Source organism: Arvicola amphibius, chromosome 14, assembly GCF_903992535.2.
Source record: "Arvicola amphibius chromosome 14, mArvAmp1.2, whole genome shotgun sequence".
Lineage (NCBI taxonomy): Eukaryota > Metazoa > Chordata > Mammalia > Rodentia > Cricetidae > Arvicola > Arvicola amphibius.
In genome coordinates, this window is record NC_052060.1 from 20,647,965 (window position 1) to 20,669,955 (window position 21,991).

Sequence of the window (21,991 nt, forward strand, 5' to 3'; positions counted from 1 at the left end):
CATACCAATATTGATAAAGTTCAGTGAAATGTATCCTTGGATTTTTTTTTTTTTGCATAGCTCTAAGGTTGAGTGCATTTCTTTCTGTTGGTGGCATCAGCTGGGTTGGGAAAACATTTCTTTAGTTATCTGATCATAAATTAGAGCATGCAAATTTTGGTTTTGATTAACATTTTGGACTCAGCCTTGTATACACCCTGCACAGAGAAATTTGAGGCCATCAGATTGGGTATTCTCACTTCAGCTAGGCCTATTCTGTGTCAGTATTCCATATCTGTGACCTTCTCGTGTTGCTCTAGGGAACATTAGCTTGTAAACGTCTTCCTAAACATTTCCTTTGCTTTCGGTTTATACAATTGACTGCCAGACCATTTTAAACATGATTAAAAATTTAAAACATTAAAAATAGATTTAGACCATTAACAGTATGGGCTCAACAAAGGCAAGAGAGGCTTGTGCTATGTTCCTGATGGAATGTAATCCAGTTATAGCTGTAAGAAAGCCACAGGAGAGCTGGGTTCCTGATGTAGTGTGGCTGGAATAATAAAAACAAAGTCAGTGACATAGATACTAAGATTTGATCACCATTTTCCCTAGGTGGTAGTGCCTCATAATTTGAAGTCTGAGGTTATCTGAGGTTGTCTGAGCCCCAAAGTACAAAGTAAAAATATAGCAGATAGATTCGTGTTTTAAACATTAGTCTGTCTTTGGAATGGTTGTTTCCATGCCATAAAATGATTTTGGAGAATGATAATTGCAGGCATGTTTTCCACGTGTTGTACAAATGACCCAAAGCTTTCGTTCTTCATAGAGGAAGTATCTCTCTCCTGACTTGGTCTGTGATTTCCTTTTAACTCTGAAGTTTAGCCCTAGTTAAGCTGCCCCACATTATTAATGCTTTGTGTCTCCCTAGCCTCTTTATTAAGATCAACTACATTTTTTATCTAAACCAATGCTGTTTGAGGTAAATTTATTATACTTGTGTCGAGATTAGATGATTGAAGGCAGAAGACCCTGCAAGGCCTGTTTAGTTGTCTGTGTTAAAATTATAGATAAAGGCTGTTAATCTCAGGCTGTGCAGAGTTTAATTTTGTATCCTTGATGGTGCAGCACAGCTGGAGATTACTCCGCGGTTTACCATGGAGGTGGTTTTGTTCTCAGTTGGGAGTCTGCTAATAGCTAATTTGCACCTTTGTGATAATGGTAGCACTTTTTATTTTCTTCCTGCAGTAACTGTCTCTGTGATGGCTTATTGCACCAACAAAACTTTTTCTTTTTTTAAGGGATAAGAAAGGAAGTAAACTTTGAAACGACTTCACTTATGTGTTATTCATTTATTTTAACCATCTGGTGAGATTAAAAATGACTGAATCAACTGGGTGGTCGTGCACGCCTTTTATCCTAGACCTTGGGAGGCAGAGCAAGTGGATCTCTATGAGTTCGAGGCCATCCTGGTCTACAAGAGCTAGTTCTAGGACAGGCCCCGAAGCTACAGAGAAACCCCCCTCTCTCTTTCTTTCTCTCTCAAAATCAATCAAACAAAAAATGTTCCACTGTAGTATATTCAGAATTTAATTTGTTCATAGACGTGCAGGGAGGCTCAGCAATTTTATTTTATTAGGTGTTTCTTCCTGAGTTACCTCCCCTTTCTTATATTCATATTTTTTTCTTGAGTCAGGGTGTCATTATGAAGCCCAGCCTGGCCTTGATCTTGCTATCCTGCTGCCTCAGCCTGAGTGGTAGATAGATTACAGATAGGTGCCACCCTGCTAGACTCAACTAATTATGTTTTTGTCTATTGCATACACAGACAGACACACCCATACCAACCACACACACTACACATACAACAGACTTATACAAACAGACAGATACAGCAGCTACATGTACACATCACATACACGCCACACACAGTCACACCAGACTCACACAGTCACACACACACCACATGCATACATTACACACACATCACATACACACCTACATGTGCACTGCACACACACAAACACACACACCACATATACTTCCCCCACCCCTCACATGCACATAGACACATACACAGATACCTTCCCCTCCCACTCCACACAGGATATAAGGCTGTGGAGATAGATAAGTCACTAAGGTGCTTCTTGCCTTTTAAACATGGGGGCATGAGTTCAATTCCAAGAACCCACATTAAAATCAAACAGGTGTAACCTTAAAACTTAACACAGTGGCCCATGCTAGTCTCAGTGCTAAGAGGATGGACATGGGTGGATTTCACATGGTGGCCCATGCTAGGATAGTCTCAGTGCTAAGGGGGTGGACACGGGTGGATTTTGCATGGTGACCCATGCATACTAGGACAGTCTCAGCTCTGAGTTGGACATGGGTGGATTTTATACAGTGGTCCATGCTAGGACAGTCTCAGCACTGAGGTGGACATGGGTGGATTTCTAGGGCCTATCTGAATTAGGGATTTGCTAGCTAGTGAGAGACCCATTCTCAGAACATAAGGTGGGAGGTTGAATGTCACTCGAGGTTGTCCTCTGGCTTCCACAGGCACACGAATGCACCTGCACTTAAATACACGTTCACCTTTACACATGCAAAACTGCAAAAGAAAACCAAATATACCAATATGTACGCAACTGTTTGTGAGATGACAAGTCACTTTTATAATTTATAATATTTTTATTTTATAGCTTTTAAAATCTTGAAAATTTTAAATAAAATTATTAAATTAAATTTTTAAATATTTTCACCTGGTGTATTTTGATTATATTTTCTCCTCTGCAGCTTCTCCAAGATTCTCCCCGCCCAACTTAGTGCTCACCCATGCGCATATGCTCCTCCCTCATCAAAAGAAGATAAATAACAAAAAGCAAAACTTAAAACAGACAAACAAGCACAAAAAGAAAACCGTTGAGCCAAAAATAATAGCAAAACAAAACAAAAAAAACCCCATGAAGTCTGCTTTGTGTTGGGAAGTACTTCCAGGCATGCCATCTCTCTTGAAGTATGGGGATAAATCTAGTGACACCCTGAGACCAGATAAAGTGGATTTTCTCTTTGCTGGGCTTTGGGGGAACATCAGTTTCTAAAAGCTTCTTGGTTATGGGTAGGGCTTCGTGTTCACTTTCCCTTCCCAGTGCTTGGATTGTGTCTGGTTTGAACCTGTGCAGGTCTGTGTGTGCTGTCCCAGTCCCTGAGCTCATCATGTATGTATCAGTCCTGTTGTGTCCAGAGGATGCTGTCTCTTCGGTGTTGTCCACCGCCCCTGGCTTTTCCAATCGTTTTGCCTCCTCTTCCATGTAGATCCCTGAGCCTGGAAGGGAGGGCTTTGAAAAACCCATAGGTCACTTCCTGAAAAGGAAACTATACCTGACGCTGCTAAAGTGGCCAAGAACACGAGGTGAGATAGGTTATGGGCCCTAGAGGAACTTACGACTATTATCCTGCTAAAGGAATATAACAATGAATGGCTCAGAATGACAAGTTGCTATACACATAGAGCAAAGTCTCACTCGACCTTCATCAAAGAAACGTCTTGAGTAGCTGGTAATTAACAAGGAGAGCCACAGCTGCACAGTGTGCAAGGGTACGGAGTAGTACAGCATTTAGCTTTAAAATCTTAGCTCATGATATTTCTATAAAAGGAAAAGAAGACTTTGCAAACCTTCCCACTTTAGCTCGTTATGATTCCAGATTTCCGCTGTGCTGTGGAGGTAGGAGGAGAGGGTTGTTGCTAGGTTTAGGGCAGGAAGTCCCCAGGAATGGTGTGCTTGTCTGATGATGTAGCGCAGCTGGGCAGAGGATCTGCCTGAGTGAATTCCACATGACTTACACAGAACCTTTCAAAGCTGGGGTTTTAGTTTTCCAAACTTAAGATGAAATTTTGTGGTAAATATTGCACATGTTAAGATTTACTCTGAATGGCCATAATATATTGAATCCAGTTTAATGTTTTTTTTTTTTTTTGAATAAGGGATACTACTGTGACTCTCGCTTATTTTAATTCTGACTTTTCCCTTGCAGTCAGCTGTCACTGATATGGGCTCTAACCGGGTGCTTAGAGGCAGCCATGAATGTGATTGCCTTGTTGGTCTCTTGTCACTCATGGAAGCAGATGCTACCTGCGACTATTTCAGGGTATCAAGAAGGCTAGAAATGTAGGTAGCTGCCATCTAAGATGCTAGCCACCTCCTCAGAAAAGAGAAAAGTCTGCAAACTTTAGCCAGGAATAGTGAGAGAGAGAGAGAGAGAGAGAGAGAGAGAGAGAGAGAGAGAGAGAGAGAGAGAGAGAGAGAGAGAGAGAGAGAGAGAGAGGAGAGAGAGGAGAGAGAGAGAGAGAGAGAGAGAGAGAGAGAGAGAGAGAGAGAGAGAGAGAGAGAGAGCGCAGTATCTTCACATCTGTCTCCACTTCATTGGTCATTTGGGGGAACTATGGCTCCTTCTTCTCTCCAGTCTGAGTTCAACGTGCTGTGTCTTCAAATTCATGAGCCTAACATAGAAGCTTGCAGGAATATGTTGTTTGGCACTGGGTCTTATCAGTTGCTTTAACATAGAATATATTTTCCTAAACCTAGAGTTATCTCCCTCTCTCTGCGGATGTGTGCTTGTGCGTCTGTGCGTGTGTGTGTTTGTATTTTGTACTATATTTTTGGGTGGCACTTCAGAATTCCCTGTGGATTTCACGACCACTCGGTTTTGATTAGATTGGATTGTTTCCACCTTTCCCTCACACACCCGTGGTTGCTGGAAAACGATGGCTAAATCTTGTGTGTGAACTTTTTTTTTTCCTTCTAAGGTAAAATTCTACAAAGTGTAATCCCTGCTGTAGATGGCATGGGTGCAGGGCCTTTTTCATATGGAGTTCGTTTCTTCCCAGGTACATTTTTTTGCTTCCCATTTCTTAGGGAACTGGATATCAGAAAGCTGTTCTGATACACTAGAATCCAGGGTGATTTTACCCCGTAGGCCAGTGGTTCTCAACCTGTGGGTCACAGGGTCACGCATCGGATGTTTACATTATGATTCATAACAGTAGCACAATTACAGTTATGAAGTAGCAATGAAATGATTTTATGGCTGGGGGTCATCACGACACAAGGAGCTGTCTAAAAGGGTCGCAGCATCAGGAAATGTTGAGAACCGCTGCTCTCTCCTCTTGCATTTGGAGTCTTTCGCTGAGTCCCGTGAGGCACTTGACTCCTTGTGCTTGCTTCCTCCTCCATGCCACTTGGGTTGTCAAGTTAGGGGTGGTTTGATACACAATTTTGATCTAAAATTATTTGGCTTAGTACCCCCATTTAGTCTACAGTCGGCTGTAATTATTTACAGTGAACGGCTTCATGGAGGATTCTTTTAGATTAGAAGGAATCTAACAGCAATTAAACTTTACCAAATGCCGAATTAAGTGAGCCCTTGTCTCTGCATCTGTAACATTTATGGCATCTAGGTAAAAAATTGTTCACTTTCTAGAAATTTCGTCTTGTTTTTGCGTTACTACACTTAAAAACATTTTTGGGAGCCTTTGCTGATTTCATTATTCTGACGTGTTTTGTCCTTGGGATCTAAGATCTCAGGCTCTGAATAGGCTCACATTCAAGAGATAGGAAGCATGACATGGTGGTTCAGAGAAAAATGCAACAGGAGACTGCTATCAGGTTAATAAACGAGATGCCGTAACTACAGTGTGGTGGTCGGCTTAAAGCAACAGGGACCTTAAAGCTACATGTGGAATCAGATCATGGTTTCAAACTTTAGCATCCTTCCTAAAGCCAGATGGTCTCGGGACAGGTGTTGAAGGTTCTAAGCATCAATTCCATTCTCTGTAAGATGGAGAGAATAATTAGCTTCCTCATAAAGTTACAATCAGCATACATGGGCAGTCCACATAAGGCCCATGGTAGGCTCCCAGCAGATGCTAAATAGTTGTATATGGATTCTTTTAAGAATGTTTTTATTTATTCATTTTATAGGGTCTTGGTCATGCTAGGTAAATACTCTATCACTGTGCTACATTCCCAAAGAAGATGGGATTTTTATTTGTTCTGGTAGTCACCACATTGAATTGGGGATGTTCTGTGTCTTAGACCCAAATTACAAGGAAACCTATCCCTGGGATGACTAAAGGCTCTTGCTCTTGAGTAGGCAGTGTGACCATGGGGTTCTTTCTTGTTGGCATGATAATGATGCTTTTTATGTGAGAATTGCATTTAAAGTCTGACTTCATAAAGGTGTTTTCCAAGCACTAATTATAAGGACAAAGTTCCCAGTGTCTAGCTGTGGATTCTTTTGGTTCCTTGAGAACTATATTGAGATTTTTGTCTTATTCCTTTGGTTAAATGATACAGCCCTAAACTTCTGGGTGTGGTGAGGGTGTGTTGACACCAACATGGCCAGCTATTCTTTGATTTAAGTGCTAGAAACAGAGGGGATGTTTAAGCTACAGAGGGAAGACATTTTGGGGGGAGGAAAGAAACTACATGATGATATTCTTTAAGAATATTAAAGCTTAATCGTCATGTAGAAATTAATAGTCCTTCATGTATATGTTGGGGACCAGCCTCAACAAAAAAAAATGCCTTGCCAGGGTAGAGGCATGGGGATTTAGAATATATTAGTAAAGAATATGAAGGCGTGAATGAAAATGATAAAACAGAGAAACATAGAATAGTATCAGGAGGGAGTTCCAGTGAGTACTGAAATTCACCTGCGTTTAATTTCCAACTGTTTTAAATACCCTTGATCCAAAAAGGTAGGATTAAGAAAAAAAACTGCATTAATATAATGCAAAGAAGTAAATATACCAATTGAAGATTGTGGGCTACATCCTGTTGCTAGAACAAAACAAGTCACGCTCACACCCTGAACCAAAACATTCTGTAGGCAAACCACTCCCTGGGTGGAATCCTTATCTACATAAGGGAACTGAAGCCTTAGTTGGATCCTTAGACTTTTGTTTGAGGTAGAAACATATCTACTTCTCTATACTTGAAATACAAGGTCTGGCTATTAGCTACACCTGTTGACAATAACCTTGAGAGAGCAGAACTCTGATCTAAATCTAGGTGGGACCTTTGTTTCAGGTAGAAACACAGTTACCTTGAAGGAACCAGAAATAAGTTCCAACTGTTTGCCCTTTGGTCAATATGGAAATAGGCTTACATTTTTGGGCCTTCACAGGTATACTGGCATATTTTGTGAAAATGGCATCATGTGGGGTATTTGTAGTTTAAGTAGTAGTTTTTGTTTTGATTACAAGAACTCCTGCCACAATAGTTACTGAAGCTTTCCTCGGGAATGTAATCTGTAATGTATAGGAGTGTGCAGTCCCACAGACATTAGTGACTGTTCACGTATTGGGGCGCACCTGCCTGTTCTCGCTCCTTCCCACCCTTCCGTTTATTTTTCAGCTTCCTCTCCCCTTTCTTTCTTTTCTTTTGGAATCATAAGAGGTTACAAACATTCTCAGTTATGGAGCTCTATTTAGTGTGTGTTCTAGCCATAAGGAATCAGATCCTAGGAAGCCATCACATGACTAAGAAGCCTGCCTTACTTGTGGCTTTGGGTCACAATTACAACTTTCCATCTTGTTTGATATGTAGGGGTTTCTAGAAGCTTTCCCTCCCAGTCTTTCTGGGATAGGGTGGAAGGGGGGTTGACAGTAGATCCATTGGTATTAAAGATACCAATCTGAGCATCCTTGGTGTTAAAAAAATGGCTGACTTCCAAGGCAGGGGATTTTATTTTCAGTATAAGACCAGCCCCTTGGTAATCCCAACATTCTAAAGGAACCCAGGTCTCTTGATCTTATTTAATAGATATCAGGAAAGTATACAAGCTTCTTATTCATTTTCTGGAGAATCCCTGTTTGACTTTGACGTTGCTCTTTTATTATTACTGATATTTTAATATTTCCTTACCAGAGTATACCCATTTCCCCTGTTTTGTTTAAAAAAAAAATGCTTTTATTGATGGGGAACAGTGAAGATTTTATTACTTAACAGTATCGCAATAAACCAAAGTACCTGAAAAGACACGTGAATGATTAAATTGTCTCATAAAATCAATAAAATTGAACCAACTGAAAAATTGATGTTCTCTATCAACATGGTTTTTGAAGTATTGTTCTCAGTGGATTGCAGTGTGAACTTTCATTGATAAAAAGGGTTATGAGGTTTTTATTTACTGGAAGAGTCCTTTAGCAGCAGCTTCAAGGGCATAATTATGGGTATGTAGTGTATAGAGCATTCTGTTTGTATTGGAGAAGCATTATTCCAATTCTCTTGTCTGAATCTAGTTGTGGATGTACCCAGGGTGTGCTTCTAGAGAGGAATAAAATATGTCCCTACTGCTTGTACTGGCTTTTTGGGAATCTGTTCTCTTTGGGTGGATAACTTGCTCAGCCTAGATATAGTAGGAAGGGCCCTGGACCTTCCCCAAAGCAATGTGCCTTACCCTCTCTGGGGAGGGGATGGGGAAAAGAGATAGGTGGAGGGGATGGGAGGAGGGGAGGCAGTGGGAATTCAGACTGGTATGTATGAAAATAGATAGTTTGTTTTCTTTTTTAAAAAAATAAATTAAATTAAACAAAAGTGAAGCAGGCTATAACTACTGATATTATCTAAATGGTATCACTCCTTATTGTCTAATTTAGTAGAATAAAATGTTTATTAATATTAAAAATGGAATATGTTTATAGTAGTATAAGATCCGGTATTAACCAAGTGTGAAGAAGAGAATGTGTGCCCTTTAGTTTTTGTCAACTGGCTGACACAGTGAGGGTCATGGGGAAGAGGAGCCTCAATTGAGAAGATGCTTCTTTTAGACTGGCATATAGGCAACTCTGGAGCATTTGCTTGATTAATGATGGATATGGGAAGGCCCAGCCCACTGGCGGCAGTGCTCCCCCTAGGTAGTGGTCCTGGGTATAAGAAAGCAGGCTGAGTGAGCAAGCTGTGGGGAAACTCAGTAAGCATCATTCCTCCATGGCCTCTGCTTCAGTTCCTGCCTTTAGCCTCCTGCTTTGAGTTCCTGCCCTGACTTCCCTCAGTGATGGAGTGTGACTTGGGATGTATAAACCAAATGAATCCTCCCCTCCTCAGATTAGTTTTAATCACGATATTTACCAGAGAAATAGAAAGCAAAAATGGTGTGTGTGTTAGTTCGATTCTTAAGCAAATGGAGATACAGTATCTCAAAGAAAGGGAAGATGCCTTTTGTAACATGGATAGAGGGGATGTTCAGTCAGTGCCTACTTGAAGAGAAGTTCTTAAGTGCTTATTTAGCCTGTTTTTGAAATACAAAAAAGAAGACTGGATATATAGAGAGTTCTAGAATAGATCCTGGGTAAAGTTTATCTGGGACAAAGGCAATAGCAGGGGAACCAATAAGGAAAGCAGCAGAATATAGGTCAAATGTCTCCAATAAGGAATATTTCATATTTTGAAGTGTCAGGGAGTAAATATTTGCACAGACTTTAGCAATTGAGCCATACCATTCAGAATCAGAAATTTCGCTCTAAATGCTTTGAACGTTGGAGCATTTTGGATTTGGGATGAAGGATGTATTTCTAGTGAGATAGCTGACAAAGGTCACATTGGATATGACTAGGAGAAGATGTCAAGGCCATTGAGTGGGGTGATAAGGAAATAAGTTATTCAAATACAGGTACTGGCTTTGAGCATAGGGGCTGAGTTTTGGCCATGCTTATTTTGAGGTAACCGGAAATGCTAAGATAACATTTTCTGTTAGGCAGATGGAGTTCTTTATTAGACTTAGAGGAATTGGTTTTGTCCCCTTTAGCTGAAGTCATGAGGTGGTACCCGAGCTCCTTTAGTAAGAATTTTGGGAGCATTAGTTGTCAGGCCGCCTTGAGAGCCTGGTATTGTCATCTTACTGGATGCCAGAGAATCTGACCGCCTCTGCCATCTGCAGCTGAAAGGCAGTCCTTTTACTTGTAGCCTTCCATTCTGCTCCTAGCCTTGGATGACTCCTTGGGGAGTGGCTGCAGAGTTTGGGGGGATTAATAGGATCCTGGCAGAATCCACTTCCCTAGCTTTTATTACTTCAAGAGTTGTTTGGTCCACTTTGGTCAGACTTGTGATTCCTGCAGACATTTCCTGATGTCCTACTTTTCTTCTGAGGTGCTGTGTTTCTTCTGACAAATCAAACGTCCTCTTCCAACTGCTCAGATTTTTTTCCTTCCCCCCTAGATATTTTCATGCTCTTTTTCTCTCGCTAACATATTCCCATGCCTTGACTTTGATGGCTTTTTATTGCCTTCCTGTGTTCACCTTTACTGAGACCTGGAAGGCTCAGCTCAGGCTCTGCCGGGACAGCTAGAGCGGTTTCACCCTGGTAGATGACCTCATTTGACTCAGTTTGACTCTCACCAAAGACAAACTTGACAGCCCAGCCATGCCAGCCATTGAGATCCATTTCTTAGTATGGTAACATTGACATCCTCTGCTAGGAAACTCATAAGTTGTGTCTTTGATTTGGCCAACGTGGATATGAATATCCATAAGAAATTGTCTTCTTAATAACATTATGCCAATGAAGTATATTTTTGATTTTTTAAAAAAATTTCACTGGCTGACAGTGAGGGCAGACTGCGAAGCCAATGATAATGACACCACATTTTGATTCTACTGCATAAACTGGCTTTTTGGGAGCCTAGTCTGTTTGGATGCATACCTTCCTAGACCTGGATTGGGGGGGTCTTGGACTTCCCACAGGGCAGGACACCCTGACTTCTCTTAGGACTGGAGAGTGAGGAGGAAGGGGAGTGGGGGTAGAGGGAGGGAAATGGGAGGATGGGAGGAGGTAGAAATTTTAATAAACAAACAAACAAACAAACAAACGAATAAATAAATAAAATTTCACTGGCTTCTGACCAACCTCACTTGCATGCATACATGGAGTCTATGGATGTACCGATATGACATAAGACATATAGTTTCATGAGAGGTGGAATACTGGCATAATTTCATTTATTTGTGGCCTGTTGAGTTTAATATTGGTTGCTTGCAGGAGCATGGCCACCACAGAAGAAAATGATTCTGCCTTCCCCAGCAACCATTAAATTCTGTAAGCTGCTCAGGGAGGTGTGACGGTCTCATGAGCAGCCACCCACCGTGATGGAATGTGGACAGGTAGCAGTATCTTACACAGATAGCCATAGCTCTGCATGTCCATGAGTGCAATGGCCATGCCATGCCCGCAGGACAGTGTTTCACAGCATTTCCCCCCATCCTCTTTCTGGCTGTTACGTTCATTCTTCTCCCTCTTCCACAAAGTTCCCAGAACCTTGGAGGAGATGATACAGATGTCCTGCTCAGGGATGAGCAGAAAACAGTCCCTTATTGTCAGCTTTGAGCAAATAGTCTCTGTGAATTAGCTGTAACCTACTATTAACAGAGGCTTCTGAGACTAAGGCTGAGGGCAGCTCATCTATGGGTATAAACATTCTTATAGAAGTTAGTTTGACGCCATGTTCATTTAGCCAAGCAATGTTTACTATGTTATCTACTAAGGCCTATGACGTCCACATCCAACAGGCTTCCCATCGAGTTTACAATACAAGGTATGAATTCCCTTCTGCCAAGCTGGCCAAACAGAAAGTATTTGTTGACACCCCTTCCGTCATGACCTTCATGCCCCTATTGAATCGGTGGGCATATTTTGCCTGGTGGGTTGGTATTGTTGCTTTCTGGATCCAAAGCTAGGGAGGCAGCTGAGAATGTTTTTTTCTCAGCATCCTGCATATCTTTGTAGCACCACACAGGCTAGTCAGTAGAAAGACTCTCCCACCTCAGTTCTCTATGTCCTGCAACCAGAGTGTGGAGTCTTCAGCAATAGGGTCTTACCATTACAAGTTCTGGTGGTCAGCTAAGAACAGTGGTGATAATCTGCAATGGTTTGGGGGTAACGATGGGACCTCCATGGTCAACAGCTCATAGAGGGAGGTATTCATACCTGATATTGGAATTTCTGTGTTACAACTTATGGCTTCTGAGACAAATTTTTTTTCTTGAAGGTTTAAATGTGTAAGACCTTAGACTATTCTAAAATGCATTGAATGCTGGAGAAAATAATAATAATAATAATAATAATAATAATAATAACGATCTGCTTATAGTTTAAATTATAAAGGGATTTCGGCTAGAAATCTCCTGTGTTAGATTACTTAGCAGTGCTTCTATATGTGGCAATAAATGATAGGAGAGAGAGGGGATGTTGCACAAAATGGAAAAGTTATTCATCCCACATGTGAAATAAACATCAGATAATTGCCTACAAAAGCAATTAGCATATTTAGACAAATGATACAGGATGAAAGATGGGCAGCTAATATAATAATGAGGAAAATATATATGGTAACAGTTATATCTCCATGTATTATGTGGACCACATAGAATGACACCGTATGTTCAGTTACCAATTGCCCTTTAATCATTTTGGGAGTGCCGCAGAAGAGCGTGTCAAACTTTTAATTGACCCCTGGTCTAGTCTCCTGTCCCCTAGGGCTTCTTAGACTTTTCTGGTTGACAGAATACTTGTGTCTGAATTTTCTTCTCTGTTTCACCCCTAGTCCATAACTGTGTGTGCATCTTGGAATAGTATCACCCTTATCCTCTGTTCTACATCAAACGTTCTGTAGTCATGTGTACATCACAGCACTTCTTAATGTCCAGCTTCACAAAGGGATGTCCCCCAAAGGAATGCAGTGAACTTATCCTGGAACTGTGTGCTAATTCCAGCTGGCAGGCAGTGTGGTGTCTGTCACATGCTGACTATCCCTGCAATGCCTTTGGAAATACAAAATAACCTGTTCTGCCCCCATGGCATTGTTTTGGTGTTCCAGAGTATTAGGGGCATATTTTCAGGTCATGGGGGAAGATGGAGAATTAGTTGCCTCCCAGCAGATTGTCATCTACAGTGTCTGGGACACAGCAGGTGCCCAGCCTACTCTAATGATCTTTCTCCGGTCGTATTGCTAGCTTTTTCCAGTCATATTTTCCTAGAGTTGTTTATTATACATTTATTGTCTAATAACCCTTACTGCATGCAGCATCACATAGCTTACTGTCAGTGTTTGGATTTATTTGTAAGTGGGTGACCCAGTTATTAACTGCGTCTCTGGCATAAGGCAGACTCCCTTTGAAAGCCTTATTTACATAAAACAACAGGGCAAAGGCAAGCATTCATTAGCAATGTAAGTGGAGAAAGAGCGCGTGGGCTCTGTTTTCCTGGGAGCTTAATTACACAACAGCATTGGCAGGAATCGTTCTGTGTACGCTGTGAGTCTGGCTCAGGTATCAGAGATGGCAAAGCCTCTATTATGAGGCTGTAACTCGATGCTGGGGCCCATGCCTATTTCGTGCCATGATGTCATGATATGCCAAGATGAAGATAGCTATTTCAGAAGGCCATTTGCAGGAAATGAAGGGAAATCAAGCCACATTGCTTACATAGCATTACTTTGCTTGAGATTTAAATGCAAGGAAATTGTATTCACCAGCCTGGTCTCGTGGGTACAGAACTTATCTTAACAGCAGATTCAATCCACCAAATGCGGGACTGGTACCATGTGGTCCACTCATAGCGTAGACATTATAAACTATAACAAACAACACTTCATTTTTAATTCAGGAAAGAAAACTTCTCATTTCTCTGTTCAATGTTGAAGACAGTTAGAACACTGACATCTTTTAGCCATTGCTGCAGACATTGCAGAAGAATGCATAGACAGCATCACGTAAGCATACAGTGTAAGCGTGTACTGTGGTATCTGGGCAGCTTCACTATATCAGGTTCTTACTTCACACGCCTGTTGATTTCCAGTGGGCTACCTAAATGTCATAACTTGTCTACCATGGCATAGAGGGATCTTTATTCATGTACGGTTATTTCACATTATTAAAACTTCTCAGTGAATTTTACTTTGCAATGCTTCCAGCATAGATTCAGGTTTCTAGAAAAGTAGAGGAAGCAGAAATGATTGTAGTTACCAATGCTGGCGATCCTAACAAGTATTCTGTAAGTAGTCTATACTATTGCTTCTTTAGAGAGAAAGTATAGTCTAAAGGTTGTTGACAAGGTCAGGCGTCAGAAAACTGAAATCAAGCCAGTCATGATGTAGACAAAAACCAGCCTGTGTTAATTGCACACCTGCTCTGGGAAAACCTGAAGTAGCCAAGTAAGATTTTTGATGTGCTTTCCAAACTGGATTGCACCAGTTATTAACTTGGCTTTAGGCAAGTTACTTCACCTCTGTAACTGTATATACCTCACCCAGAACATGGGAGAAATGGCTGTTTCACAGGATCTCAAGAAGGCAATGGAGAAACACCACAAAGAACCTTATTCAGCCTTGGTGTATCACATTACCTTAGAGAGGCCCGTGATTAAACTCTTTCTCTCTAGAGTTCAAACGCAGCTGCCTGCTTCTTGCACCTTCTCTGAATGTGTGTTATCTGCGACTTGGTAACCATGAGCACACACTATAATGGCATTTATCAAAATGTATTGAGATAATTGCTTGTCTCTCTCCTACAGTGTGCTGTCAGGTCACTGAACATAGTGGGGCATGCTATTCATTACCTTGCACATAATTGGGTAGGCTCTGGAAAATGATGCTTGCTGAATGAGTCGATGGTATGACTGCTTTTTTCTGAGACATTCTTTTTTTTTTTTTTTCGGAGACATTATTTATGGACCAGTATGATCATGGAATATCATAATGTGTTATCTTTACTTGGCATTTATTTTGGGTAGGTTTCTTTTATTACTTTGTGATCTTGTGGGGATATTAATAATTATATCAGCTTAATTAGAAAAAAGTTTGCCATTGTAGAAAATTATTTTATTTGGTGCTTAATTGCTTAAAAATAGCTTTATATACCTTTGTTCAGAGTGCACAGGCTCTGAAAAGTAAAAACTAAACACTTTCTGTGTGGAATTTGTTTTTCTTATATTTTGGGGATGGGTACCCTTGGGAGAAATATATTTCCTAGACACAAAAATCAAACCTGAAAAAGAAGGCAGTTTGTAAGATAAGAGAAAGGTAGCCAGTGTGTCACCACGAGACATTAATAGAAAATCAATTAAAATGTTATTGTTGTCTTTTGCTTACAGTCACGAAATGGAATCATAGTACTAGAAGGGTATCCGTTTGTTAAGTGAATGAATAACTGATGGCACATATCATGTGACTCTGTGTATCTATCACCTGTCTATCTATCTATCTGTCTGTCTGTCTGTCTGTCTGTCTATCTATCTATCTATCTGTCATCTATCTATCTATCTATCTATCTATCTATCTATCTATCTATCTATCTGTCATCTATCTATCTGTCATCTATCTATCTGTCATCTATCTATCTATCTATCTATCTATCTATCTATCTATCTATCTATCTATCTGTCATCTATCTATCATCTATCTATCTATCATCTATCCTTTATCTGAAGAATGACACTTAAGCTTCAACGATGTGACCAAGCTTCATGCCGTATGTCTAAGTTTTATTTTTATATTTCCTGGTCTTGTATGAGGTTTTCTGGTTGTTTCATCTAGAACCATCTATCACAGTGGTCTCAACCTGTGGGTCGTGACCCCTTTGGGAAGTCAAATGGCCTTTTTATAGGGATCACATATCAGATATCCTGCATATCAGATATTTATATTATGATTCATAACAGCAGCAAGATTATAGTTATGAAGTATCAGTGGAAGAATTTTATGGTTGAGGATCACCACAGCAAGAAGAACTGTATGAAAGGGTTGCAGCATTAGGAAAGTTGAGAACTGCTGATCTAGTTGGTCCTTTGTACTACTGATGGATGTCACTTAGTTTAGTGCTGACCCCACAATAAGATGCTTATGGGAAGGGAACCAGTTGAGAGACCACTAATGCTGACATTTAAAATGGTTTGGAACAGAAGACCCCTACGCCAAGAGAACCTTATCTTGTTTGCAGACTAAAGCCTCAGGCACATGGAGAATGCGACACAGGAGAACCTGTCCTTGACTGGCAGAGATCAGGAGAGATTCCTTTCTTTGCTCGTTTGTGACTCATTCTCCTGCTCGTCAGCTCTTCCTCTCGGTGACCTGAATTTTCACATCATTACCTTATATAATAAGGAAAGACACAAAAAGTGAGTTTAAAAAGTCAATAAAGTATACCCTACTCTGTAGAAAGACATATGACTGATTCCTAAATAAACTGATGTATAAATACTGTAACAAAAACACTGAATTAAAATGCATTTATTTACAAATTATAGGTAGATAATAGAAACACAAATCTCATGTTTCAATTTTTATCAGGATAGTGTCTTAGTGCAGGTGCCAAACTGTCATGCAGAACCTAGGAAGAAACCCTGAATGTCATTTTACTGTACTGTAGATGGTAGAACATAGAGTATAAACCAGAAGAGAGGCTCTGTGTCAGGTAATAAAGCTAAAAGTTGGCGACATGAGAGAGTGGGTATTTACCTGTTTAATTCCCACAGTCAGTTTCCTTCAGTTTTCTGTCTCTGAGTCAAAATGTCCTAGAGAACTTAAGTTTAATCAATTGAACATCAAATCCTTTAACTCCAACTCTGGCAAACATTTTATCTTCTATACTCTTCAGAATTACTTTCTGCAATTTCTAGACACTTCACCTAGCCACTTTCCCACCAAATCGAAAGTGCCTTTTGGATTGTACAGCTTCCTGAGTCAAGTTGTTTCTTTAGTATGATAAGTATCTGTTGCCTCCTCAGTTCTATGAAGCAGATGTAGTTTACAAACTTTAAAAGATAATTTAAAAATTCTAGCTTCATTTGAACGGTGCTGTATGATTTTTACCCAGCCATTTGCAGCGCACGTCCTATTTCTAAAAGGGAAGATGGATGTCATTATAAACCATGGGTGGTCCTTATATAAGTTCCTTTATCTTATTGCTGTATTTAAGGTAACAATGCTGTAACCTGGACAATGACTTATATAGTATTCTCCATTTTTTTCCTCTGTCTGGAGTAGCCCCCATTCTCCACAACACCGCTGGACTTGCGGGGGCAGCCCCCTTACTCACTCAGTGCTGGCCACGGTCCGCTCAGATTCTATATCACTTTAATCATATTGCTTTGGTAATGTTCGCTCAATGGTGCAGGAGAGAATTGAGTTTTCAGCCATTGTTATTTGCCCATCAGTGCTCGCCTATTCATGAATAGGGAAATAGAACAACTAGGAACATACAAAAGCGAGGATATCAATCCTGGCTCTGCCGTCAAGAGCTGTGTTACTTCTTCTGTGGAAACAGTTTGGAAGTTGCTCAAAAGCCAAAAGCAGAACTACAACATAATCCAGCAGTACTAATAGTAATCACCAGAATATCATCACTAGAATAATAATCACCAAAGGAATTAGTCATATTACCTGCATACCTGTTTAATCAGTGCTCTATTCATCATAGCCGAATTATGGCATTAGCTTAGTTTTCCGTCAACAGAGGATAGACCGAGGACGTGTGGTTCATATGGTGGAAGGCTAAGCAGTCACAAACAAGGAGCGAAATAGCATTTAAAGAAAAACAGATGGAAAATGTTAAGTTGTAAATGTAAATATAAGTAGTCAATGTTTTCACTTGTTTGTGTAATCTTAAAAATCCCAAAGTCAAAGTCAGATCATAAGGGGAGGGGGAGAGGTGGGAGTTTAGACCGAGGAGGAAGAAGAGAGTAGTGAGCAAGAGAAGGGCAAGCAGTGGCATGTATGGTCAAATGGTGGTATAGAGAAGGATGAGCAGTGGCATGTATGATTAAATGGCGGTATAGAGAAGGGTGAGCGGTGGCATGTATGGTCAAATGGCGGTATAGAGAAGGATGAGCAGTGGCATGTATGATCAAATGGTGGTATAGAGAAGGATGAGCAGTGGCATGTATGATTAAATGGCGGTATAGAGAAGGGTGAGCGGTGGCATGTATGGTCAAATGGCGGTATAGAGGACTAGCAGTGGCATGTATGATCAAATGGTGGTATAGATATGCAGAGAATAGTCATGATGTAACTGCAATGTATATATGTTAGCAATTATAGCTGATAAAGATTATAAGAGGATCGTTTAGTGTATTGGTTCAGAGTGGTCTCTGGCAGATCTGTATCTATATTACCCACCCACTGACTCCGTTTATTTGGGAAGGTCTTTTCTTTCTTTTTTCTTCTTTTTATTTACCCCCCCTACTTTTAAAGCTTTAATTTTTTGCATATTTTTTTCTATTTTTATTTTATTGAAAATAGTTATTTTTCTCTTTACAATATATTCTGATTAGATTTCCTCTTCACTAAATCCTCCTGGACAGCTCTTATCACCAAATGAGGCCTCCAGTGCAAATAATGGGTTATATCTAATCCCTTTGTTGGCCAAAGTGGCCCCGTGGGAACTCACAAATAACCTAGGCATTGCCAAAGCTTTTGGGGAGATCTTTTAATTGTTCTAAGCCCTTGACTGCAAAATGTTGATGAGCTCATCTTTTGACTTATGTCAAGTTTGATATTGATGCTCAATTTGGAGGGATGTGGCTACGGAGACAATGAGAGGTCAGAAATGTGGGGAGCTCTGGAGTGACACTTAGCACAGAAAAACAGTGGCTGATAAGATGTGAATAACTGTGTTCCAGAGCTAATCTCATGAACTGCAGCCTACTCTAAATGTCTTCAGCTAGAATGGAACAATTATAATCAAAGAGCAACAGGCCGTCCATTTGAGAGGGGGCATAGGAGAACTTGTGGGAAGAGAAAGAAGAAGGGAAGTGATGTAATCACAGTTTAATTAAAATGTATTAAATTAAAAAAAAGCAGAAAGAAGGAAAGGAAGGCTCTCAAGTATCCTGCAGGGTAAGGTGGTTTGCTTGCTTTAACACAAAGGTTTCTGCTGACCTGAATAACAGCTTAATATTTTGTTGTTTTGGTTACTTTAGAGAAAAGTTATTTATGGCTCTCCTCTCTGAAGTTGAACTCATGTGGGGAAATGCTTCGTTTCATTCTCAATTGCACCCCAGAAGCCTCCTTTACAGTGGCGATGCTCCCATGGCGGAAGGCCAACGGCGTTGTCCCGTCTTATTTAACATGCTGCAAGATTATAAAGCAGCCGTTAATCTTTTTAAAAAAAACTTTTATTCATGTGCAGAAATTAATAAAGATTTTAAAAATCATCCTCGAACCTTTTTGTGGGAACCAGCACAGCAGACTGGTTGGTAGAGCCTGGAGAACCTGTTTTGTAAACTGTCTTATTTTCTTTGTAATTTAGTGATTTATCATCCCTACTTGATTGTCATAAAGAAAGGAACAAGCAGAAGTTAAACTGGGAAAATGAAGGCTTGCCAGGAAAGTTTATATAGATCCCAGATGAAGAGACCAACTCGCACAGAGTCTTCAGTCAATACCGCACACACGACCCAGGCTGTGCCGTGTGGGTTGCCGTACCTTAGCGGTTTCATGCAGAGGTGGCATGCCTGTGCCCTGGCTTCATGTGATTAGACACCAAGAATTTTGAACTGAAAATACTATGATGTATACCTAGCAATAGATTTCTTTTTAAAACTTGTTTATATTCAAATCTGGGGATTGGGGCATTTATCATGAAGCTAGAAGAATAAAATATCAAGGCATAGACTTTTCATATAAAGAAAATCTATTAAAAGGCAGAATGAACAGTTGCTGATTTTGTGTGTTGTGGTAATTCTGGATATAAAGGAATTCTACCCTAAAGAATAATTAGTAAGATACTTACATAATGCTGATATAATGGATTAAAATCATACATTTTACAACTACTATCATTAACAACATCACTGTTGCCGAAAGAAACAGTAAGTTCAGTTTCTGCTTGTACCTGTAGAGGTCAACGCCAACTTCCCATAGTCTGTTGAAGTATAGTTTCTTAATCTTAGCCTTTCTAACTGGAGTAAGATCAAATCTCAAAGTAATTTAATTTGTGTTTCCCTGTGGGTGAGGATGATGGATGTTTTAGGAATGATTCATAGCCATTCGTAGTTCTTCTGGGAGCTCTATTCAGCTCCAGAGCCCACTTTTAAACTGAATGGTTTATTTGGTTGGTGTTTCATTGTGTGAGATGTGCATCCTTCATCAGAGGTGCAGTCGACGCTTTGTCTCCATTCTGCAGGGTTTGTTTCCGACCTGCAGGCTGCCTCTTCAAATGATTAGCCATTCCTTTGCAGTCCAGAATGGTTTTAACTTTATGGAGTCCCGCTTGTTGATTGTAGTCTTCCTCTCTTGGCAGCCGGAGCTTTATTCAAAAAGTTCTTCCCTGAGCCTGTATCCTGAAGGACACTCCCTGCTCTCTCTTCTAGAAGTTTCCGAGTTTCAGGTCTAACATTGGGATATTTGATCTACTTGGAACTGGGAATGGACCTGTATTGGGTTAATGGAGGAGTTGGAGGGAAATATGATCAAAATACACTGTATGGAATTCCTAAAAATTAATAAAAATATCACCACCAACAAACTTAGCAATAGAAAACACAAAACACACTTAACATTCGTTCCTGTTATGTGTGAAAGGCAGATCTGCAAGGGTTATCTTTAAAAGTGCCAGGCTGCAGAGATGAGTTGCCCTTCATGGTGAATGCTGTTCATCCAGCCTCCATCCTGCTGAGCTGACACAAACAAGGTGTCTCCATTTTCTGATCCAGGAGAGACCTGGTTTTTTGAGTGGCCTGTTGTTCTGAGATGCTGATGCCTGGGATGGTCAGTCAGTTTCTACCCTAGTTGTGGGTGTGTCAGTTGGGTTTGTCCTCTTCAGGTCCACTGCCACCCAGCTTAGTAAGCACCACTGCTGTTTTTACCTAGCATTACTCTTGTTAGCCACTGCTGTAGGACTGGTTTAAAAACCCGAGTGATGGTGACTGTTGGCCAGGGTACCCTGAGGACCAGCTAGTAGCCCATCGTTGAGCCATGCCCTACAAACTGACAACCCAAATGAAACACTTATGACAATAACAGTCTAATAATTTGAAATCTTTCTTCATTTTGTTTGTAAATATTATACCACCGAGTCCACACAAATGTTTCTTAAGATTTTTTTTTTAAAAAATTTAAATGTGTGTGTGTGTGTGTGTGTCTGTCTTTCCGTCTATGTCTATGCTTGTGTCTGTCTGTATGCCATGTGTGTGCAGGTACCCACAGAAGCCAGAAGAGGGCATCAGATCGCTGAATCTGGAGTTCCAGGTGGTCGTAGGCCTCCCAATTTAGGTGCTTAAGATCCCAGCCCTCATCTTTTGGAAGGAGCCGCAAGTGCTCTTAACCTCTGAGCCATCTTTCCAGTTTCTGCAAGAGACTTTTGAAGTAACTTAATAAAAAAGATTTATTGCTGTATTGACATATCGGTAAAAGGATATGATGACAGTTTAATATGAAAATTTACTCTGAGTTTCCTGGCAGCCGAAAGATAGTTTGTAGTTAATTCTTTTTCTTCTCTTTCCCTGTAGACAAGCTGCTTCAGCATCCATTCAGGCGCTGGTGGGAAGCTTCCTGGGGTACATACACTCTCTGCTCTCAGTGTGTTTACTGCTTCTTGGGACGAGAGTTGGGTAGCCGATATTACAATCCAGCGTGCCCCTTTCCAGAATAGGTGTGAGCCAGGGGCTGCAGAGCAGAGAAGATGAAGTGCAACCTGCAAGTTAGCCCTACACTTAGGAGCATAACCATTCCAGCAAAATACACTTTCCAGGCTTGTACACTGTCATTAAATAAACATAAAACAAACAAACTGTGGTGGGCTAATGGGATGGGGGCAAAACCCTTGCTGTGCAAACCCAAAGAGCTGGGTTTGGATCCCGCGAGACACTGTGGCGAGTGTGTAATCCCAGCGCTCTCATGGCCATTTCCCTGGTGCACATCGCATGCATAGCAAAAGAATCTGTTGCAAACACGGTGGAAATCCAGGGGAGAATCGTTCTAGTGTTTTGAGTAGCTGGTTAGCACAAAGTAATCTCC

At 40.6% G+C, this 21,991-nt stretch overlaps 1 protein-coding gene across 1 annotated transcript in view; it reads left to right on the top strand.

Annotated features, from left to right (window-relative positions):
- The window catches only part of Vav3 (vav guanine nucleotide exchange factor 3), a 315,752-nt gene that overhangs the window by 39,576 nt on the left and 254,185 nt on the right, over positions 1–21,991 (top strand). The gene's annotated exons all lie outside the window — the stretch shown is intronic.